Source organism: Leptonychotes weddellii, chromosome 8, assembly GCF_054177405.1.
Source record: "Leptonychotes weddellii isolate Sample4059 chromosome 8, ASM5417740v2, whole genome shotgun sequence".
In the NCBI taxonomy this organism is placed as follows: Eukaryota; Metazoa; Chordata; class Mammalia; order Carnivora; family Phocidae; genus Leptonychotes; species Leptonychotes weddellii.
The window spans coordinates 15,505,079-15,512,746 of record NC_138376.1 but is presented as its reverse complement, the minus strand read 5'-3'; positions in this window follow the sequence as shown (position 1 = coordinate 15,512,746).

Here is a 7,668-nt window from a genome sequence, read left to right as displayed (position 1 = left end):
GCATTTTCTATTCCCATGAATCTTCAGTCAATACATTGTTGGTCTACAAAAGCTGTAAGAAGAAAGACACCTGGGGAGAAATGAGGGTCCAGATAGACCCAGAAATGACCGTGAAGGACACAGATTTCTCTTATCTGTTACCAAATTGCAACCACAGTAGTGCCGACAGCTTGTTTTGTGTTTTTGTGTTTGTTTTGTGTTTTTAGAGAGGGAGAGAGAGAGATGGGGGCAGTGACAAAGGGAGAGGGAGAGAGAGAATCTCAAGCAAACTCCCCACTGAGCACGGAGCCTGATGCCGGGCTCCATCCCATGACTCTGAGATCATGACCTGAGCCGAAAGCAAGAGTCAGACGTTTAACTGACTGAGTCACCTAGGTGCCCCTGCTGGACCACATTTTAATCATTTGATGGAAAATAACTTTAAGGGGACATAGAATGATCAAAAGTCTTCATGGGATACAGTCAAAGTTAAAAGAGAAATTCTTTTTTAACTGTGAAAGCAAGATAGTTTGGGAAGCCTTGCTTTTAGGGAAAGTGAAAAGGGGAACCTGTGTTAGAAACAGAGTGAATGGCATGACCAGTGGTGGAGAAGAATGTGCTCATACTAACAGCTTAACAGAAACTAATCCTTTTATAGTGCTTTATAGTTTTCTAAGTGCCTTTTCTCACATCTGTTTTGATACAAGTTATCCTTGCCAGATGTGTTATTAACATAGCAATGTTTTAAGATATTGAAAATCCGCTTCTGAGAGCAACAGATTAGAGTGATCAGAAATGATCCCATAGTGAGAATATAATGGCTTTCTTCTTCCTCTTGGCTTTAGTGAAATGCTTGAAAGCCTACTCTTTGAGCTGCAAGTATGATTTGCTATTCCAAAATGATTTTAGTCTCAGCAGAGATGGGAGTTTGCACATGCATTTTCTATAACTGGGGCTGACTCACATTAGGGGAGAAATAAAGTATATGATTCATAATAAGAAATTGCTGCCTTTGAAATCACTTTCTACCATAATACTGGCCACTTCATTACAGTGGTAATTAGAAAGAAAAAAACCCAGAAATGGCCATTTGAGGGGGAAATTAGTGCTTAATTTCCAAGACCGTTTTATTCTAATGAATGCAACCCTGGCAGGATTTTATACTTAAATTGCAAACTGAAGAATGATAAGACTGGTGTTTTAGATGTGTCTTCCAAATGGAAAACTCTTAATGCAGTGTGTGATGAAAAAGTATCTTAATGACTGAATACTTCCCTTCAAGTCTAATATACTGCCTTTGAAGGCTGGTTTAAAAAATAAATACGTATTTAAAGGTAGGCGTGTCTGTGTAAGTTACACCCATTTAATCAGCTGCTGTCCTTAAGCAAGGGACAGCTCTTTTCATGTGCACCATGCTAAAGCTACTCCGATAAAGAGAAGACACCATTAAAAGAAAATCTTATGTTTTATTTAAAAAGTCTGACACAGTCTCAAATGAAGGAATGGATTTTTCACTGAAAGAGGAAAATGAGACTTAAGCAAAGAAATAAGCATGGGTTGGTCTAGGATGCCCCATTTTTTAGAGAGCTGTTGAGTCATCTTCGAAAGAATATGTTTTTTGTTTTCCCCCCATTTCCTCTTTTAGAAAACTGTTTCATTGTGGAATGTAAGACTCATACAGAAAACCATACCAAATAAAAATATACAGCTCAATGCTTTATCTGAAATCACCACACAGGGCAACAGAACGTTGCCAAACACCATACGTGCCCCCTTCTGCCACCCCCTCCTCCTGTCCTTACCCCCCAAATGCAAGTCTTTTATTACTTCTTTGCTTTCCTAGATAATTTTACCACCAAAACATGCATCTCTAAACATTAGTTTTGTCTTGCCTTTTTTGGGGACCATTGTATAAATGGACTCATACAGTTTATATATATATATTTTTTTTAAAGATTTTATTTATTTGACAGAGAGAGACACAGCGAGAGAAGGAACCCAAGCAGGGGGAGTGGGAGAGGGAGAAGCAGGCTTCCTGCCGAGCAGGGAGCCCGATGTGGGGCTCGATCCCAGGACCCTGGGATCATGACCTGAGCTGAAGGCAGATGCTTAACGGCTGAGCCACCCAGGCGCCCCACAGTTTATATTCTTTTGTACTATGTTTTTTCATGCAACATTATTAATTTAAAATTTATTCTTATCCTTTATTTTCATTCCATTTATATGTATATACTACTTTTGTTTTTCTTCCCATTCTACTGTAGGTGGCTGCTCTATGTGGGTGGTTTTCAGTTTCTGATTTTACGAATGATGTTGCTCTGAATATTCTTTTGTCTTTTGATATACGTGTGCACACGTTTCTGTTGTATGTGCATATGAGTGGAATTTCTGGGTCACTGGGTATGCATATATTCAAATTTGGCAGATAATACCAAGTAACTTTTTGAACTGGCTGTATCAATTTACATTTCTACCAACAGTATATGAGAATTCCTCTTCCTCTGCATGGTTGTCAATATGAAGTAGTTGTGATTTCTTTAATTTTTGCCTTCCTGGTAAATTTGTAGATTTTCACTTCAGGTTAAATTTGTATTTCCCTGGTGACAACTGAGGTTGAACCCTTTTCCTATGTTGAATGGCCACTTGGCTATCCTCTTTATTTATTTTTTTAAAGATTTTATTTATTAATTTGACAGAGAGAGACATAGCAAGAGAAGGAACACAAGCGGGGGAGTGGGATAGGGAAAAGCAGGCTTCCAGCTGAGCAGGGAGCCTGATGCGGGGCTCGATCCTAGGACTCCAGGATCATGACCTGAGCCGAAGGCAGTCGCTTAACCAACTGAGCCACCCAGGCGCCACCAGGCTATCCTCTTTAGTAAAATGACTCAAGTCTTTTCCCAACTTTTGTGTTGGGCTATCCTTTTTTTTTTTTCCCCAAGTTTTAATTTAAATTCCAGTTAGCTTAACATGGCTGTCCTTTGTTCTTATTATAGAAATTCTATTCAGGGGCGCCTAGGTGGCTCAGTCCCTTAAGCATCCGACTCTTGATTTTGGCTCGGGTCATGATCTCAGGGTTGTGAGATAGACCCCACATGGGGCTCCCTGCTCAGTGGGGAGCCTGCTTCTCTCTCTCTCCCTCTTCCACTTCCCTCCCCCCTCCATGCTCTTTCTCAAATAAATAAATAAATCTTAAAAAAACTCTATTCATGGTCTAGATACAAGTTATTTTTGGTTATTTATGTGTGTGGTAAATTTATTCTCCCACTCCATGGCTTGTATTTTTCCTCTCTTAGTGGTATCTTTTGATAAGAACTTTCTATTTTTAAAATTTTATTTTGAATTAATTCCAGGTTTACCAGAAGAGTTAGAGTAAAGGCAAATCTCATAGGTGCTTCATCCAGCTTCTTCTAGTATAAACATATTTATCAAACAAAACACTTAAACTCAGAAATTAGCACTGGTATGACATTATTGACTAAACTACAGAGTTCATTTAGATTTCATGAGTTTTTCCACTATTGTCCTTTTTCTGTTCAGGAATCCAAGCCAGGATACCATGATGCATGTCCTGTCTCCTTGCCTTCCCCCAGTCTGTGGCAATTTCTCTCTTTCATTGTTCCTCATGACTTTTGCACTTCTAAAGAGGACTGGTCAGTTATTTTGTAGCGTGAACTCCAAAAATTATCCTAGAATTCTTCCTTTCCTTTCCAATCCCATATTAATCACCTCCTAAATATTTCTGATATTGGTTCCATTCTCTCCAGCACCAATTTCCGAGTGCTTATTTAGTCCTCATAATTTCTTACTTGGACTTGCCTAAATACTACCTCTTAGAAAGTCTTTCTGAATATTTCACATGTATTTACAGCATAGAAATTATTGTCACATTATAGAAATTATTATACCATAACTCTAGGCCTGCCTCTCTCCTGTGGGATAACTGAGTGGAGGAGCTATGGCATTTATATATATCCTAATATATATTCTAGGAGTCTTTCAAATTGCTCAATACACATTTTTTGAATGGATGAAGCAATGTGACATTTGGGTCAATAGATCTCATAAAAAAAAAAGGAAAAAAGCTTACTATTTTCTCATTGCTTATTACAATTGCTGATAATTCATACTTTTCAGTGGAGGGAACATGTGGGTCCATGGATTGTTATTTATTAACCTTTCTTAAAAGTCAGTTAGTTCAGATGGCACTATTAATATGAGTCAAAGTCACTTTAAAATAGAACATGAACCATTTATGACCATCTCTGCTCTCCAAGAAAAGTCTGTTCATGTGGTCCTAATGAAGCCTTCTGACATTATAGCCACCTCATTTGAATATTCATGTCTACTTGGAAGATAATAGTCAAATCATAATACTATTGACGTTGTATGCTTAGAAAAGCTTAGATAATGTAATTTGAATTTTGAATATTATAATTTTAAATGATATACTACTTATTAACAAAACTATCATAAGAAAGAAATTTCAATTCTGTGGTGAACGGGTTTTGAATTATCCCTTTTTCAGTGTGGCAGATAAAATACGGTAGAATCGAGCAATTGATGTCATAACATTCCTGACAATAATTCAGGAATATTAATTCCGAATTCTAGACTCTTCCCTTTCTTATGGTGATGACATTGTCTCAAGTTAACATAGAAGAGTCACATAAAATCATTAAGCATAACTCTGATCTGGCTCTTACATATCATATTTTAAAATTCCCACTGTTGATGACTTTTAATCCCTACTAAACCAAGCTTTAGGTTTAGTCCCTTCGGGATCTCCTACTGGGGGGAGACAAATGGACCTTGGAGTTCACAGCTTAGTAAGTCAGTTTCCATTTCAATTTTCCTCTGATCCTGGCAACTACATTCTCTATTTCTTTCCCTTGTGATTCAGGTTCTGTCATGTGTTCTATCCCAGTGATGTCTTCTCAACCCTGACCATACTTTCTTTGGCTCTGTGCTCAGTATTTCTATTGAAACTCACATTCTGACTAGTCCTTTGAGTCTGTCCCCCACCTCCTCTTGTCCCTAAAACTTCTCCCTGTGGTTGAGTCCCATTACCTGCTAGTAGCCTACTCGAAGTGCCTACCTGTAACATCAGCCATTCTCACTGATGGGTAGGTGGATTTACCTAACCAGGGACACCAGGAAGAAAATCCCTTTTTCCACCACTGTCTGGGCATCCCTTTGAAGTCTGGTTGGGGTGGCCAGTCTCCTGAGATGGGTTAATACGTAAACCAGCAGAACTGTCCATAAAATCCCTCCTTGGAAAAAGTCTTGCTCAGTGAAAGGGGGCCAGAGAAAGAAGGCAGCATTAAGTCCTTTGGGAGGACAGAAACACAATGGAGAGGATACCAAGCCTCATCTGGTGGTGCGGTGGCTAGAAAGAGTGGAGGCTCAGGAATGGGTTATCAGACAAGCATGAGGATCCAGAGTGAAAGACACTTGGATTTGGGTCTATTCTGTCTCTTACTACATGTGAACTTTAGGTACCTTTATCTTGAGGAGACCTATTTCCATGTCTGCACAACACAAATGATCTCTGCCTTTCCTGTTTCCCAGGATTTTGTACAAGTGATGATTCCTTCACTGTGCATTAGACAACAGCACAATTAGAGAATTTTATAAGGAATATGAATCAGTATCATCTCAAATAATTAAGGCTTTAGGTGTAGTAAAGTTTTCCAATTTCAAAGTTATCCATATGTATTAAAACTATCTTACCTAGTTAACCATAATATAAAATTTAAGATTATTGTTAATGACTGATTTCTATTTTATATTTCCACTACTTAGTTTTCCTTCCAAAATATTTGAAATCTTTAAATTGTTAAACATCACAAATCTTACTGTTTAAATTTGAACTTCTACCAATTTAAATTGGTAAATGAACCAGTATTTCTAAAATAAATTGAGTCAAAATAGCTGCCAACAAACTATTATTTATATGGGCTGCAATGGCAAATCAGAGAATCAGTAAGACAAGTAAGAATGAGAGAACTTTCTTTTTTTATTGTTATGTTAATCCCCATACATTACATCATTAGTTTTAGATGTAGTGTTCCATGATTCATTGTTTGTGCATAACACCAGGTGCTCCATGCAGAACGTGCCCTCCTCAATACCCATCACCAGGCTAACCCATCCTCCCACCCGCCTCCCCTCTAGAACCCTCAGTTTGTTTTTCAGAGTCCATCATCTCTCATGGTTCATCTACCCCTCCGATTCCCCCCCTTCATTCTTCCCCTCCTGCTATCTTCTTCTTCTTTTTTTTTTTTCTTAACATATATTGCATTATTTGTTTCAGAGGCACAGATCTGTGATTCAACAGTCTTGCACAATTCACAGTGCTCACCATAGCACATACCCTCCCCAGTGTCTATCACCCAGTCACCCCATCCCTCCCACCCCACCCCCCACTCCAGCTACCCTCACTTTGTTTTTCAGAGTCCATCGGAGAGAACTTTCTTTGTAATTAGTTTTGGCTCCTATCAAGATGGTGAACTAGCGTAGGCTGCCGGGTTCTTCTAAAACAACACTGGAGAAATTATAGAAGAGAGAGAAAGGCAGATAGATAAACATATGGATTCTAGGAAAAAAAAAAAAAAGTGAGATGTCCTGGGGTCACTAAGACTGTCTTAAATCTTTCAATATGAAGAAGTAGAAAAGGGGTGGGGGTATGTGCAGCATGGTGTGGGAGGCAGGGTGGGGTGCAGTGGAGGGGGCAGTGTGGGGGAGCACAGTATGGTGGGGAGTGCAGTGTAGCAGACAGTGAGAAGGCTGGGGTGGGGGGCTGGAACAGGAAGCTGTAGGCTAATGTCTATACAAAGGTGTGTAATAACTGTAAAAGAGACATCAGAAGCAATGATTCAAACAGAGAACACAGGAATTTAAAATAACCATGATAAATATAATAAGGGAAAATACTGCTAACATCAAGCAAAAACAAGAAATCATTAGAAAAATCCAAGTGGAAATATTAGGTATGAAAATGTAATAGTTGGAATATATATTAAAAAAAAAAAACTGCACTATACTGCATGGGGCAAATCGTAGGTTGAATAGATGAAAAACAAGTAGAAAGACCAGACTGAGAAAGTTTCCAAGCCATCAAGAAGGAATATAGTAAAGAGATGGAAACCATGAAAGAACAGCTCAGGGATTTATGAAGCAAAAATAGAATCGACATCACTTAAAAGAGTCCTAGAGGGAAGGAAAAAATAAACTATTTGACCTTTTAGAAACTTTGTAAATAGACAGGCCCTCAGAATTAAGGGGAAAAAAACAAAACAAAACAAAAACCCAGTTTCATTCTTCTGCATGTGGCTGTCCAATTTTCCCAATACCATTTGTTGAAGAGACTGTCTTCTTTCCACTGGACATTCTTCCCTGCTTTGTCGAAGAGTCAAACTCTCACTCTTTGCAGATGATATGATCCTTTATGTGGAAAACCCAAAAGATTCCACCCCAAAACTGCTAGAACTCATACAGGAATTCAGTCAAGTGGCAGGATATAAAATCAATGCACAGAAATCAGTGGCATTCCTATACACCAACAACAAGACAGAAGAAAGAGAAATTAAGGAGTCAATCCCATTTACAATTGCACCCAAAACCATAAGATACCTAGGAATAAATCTAACCAAAGAGACAAAGGATCTGTACTCAGAAAACTATAAAATA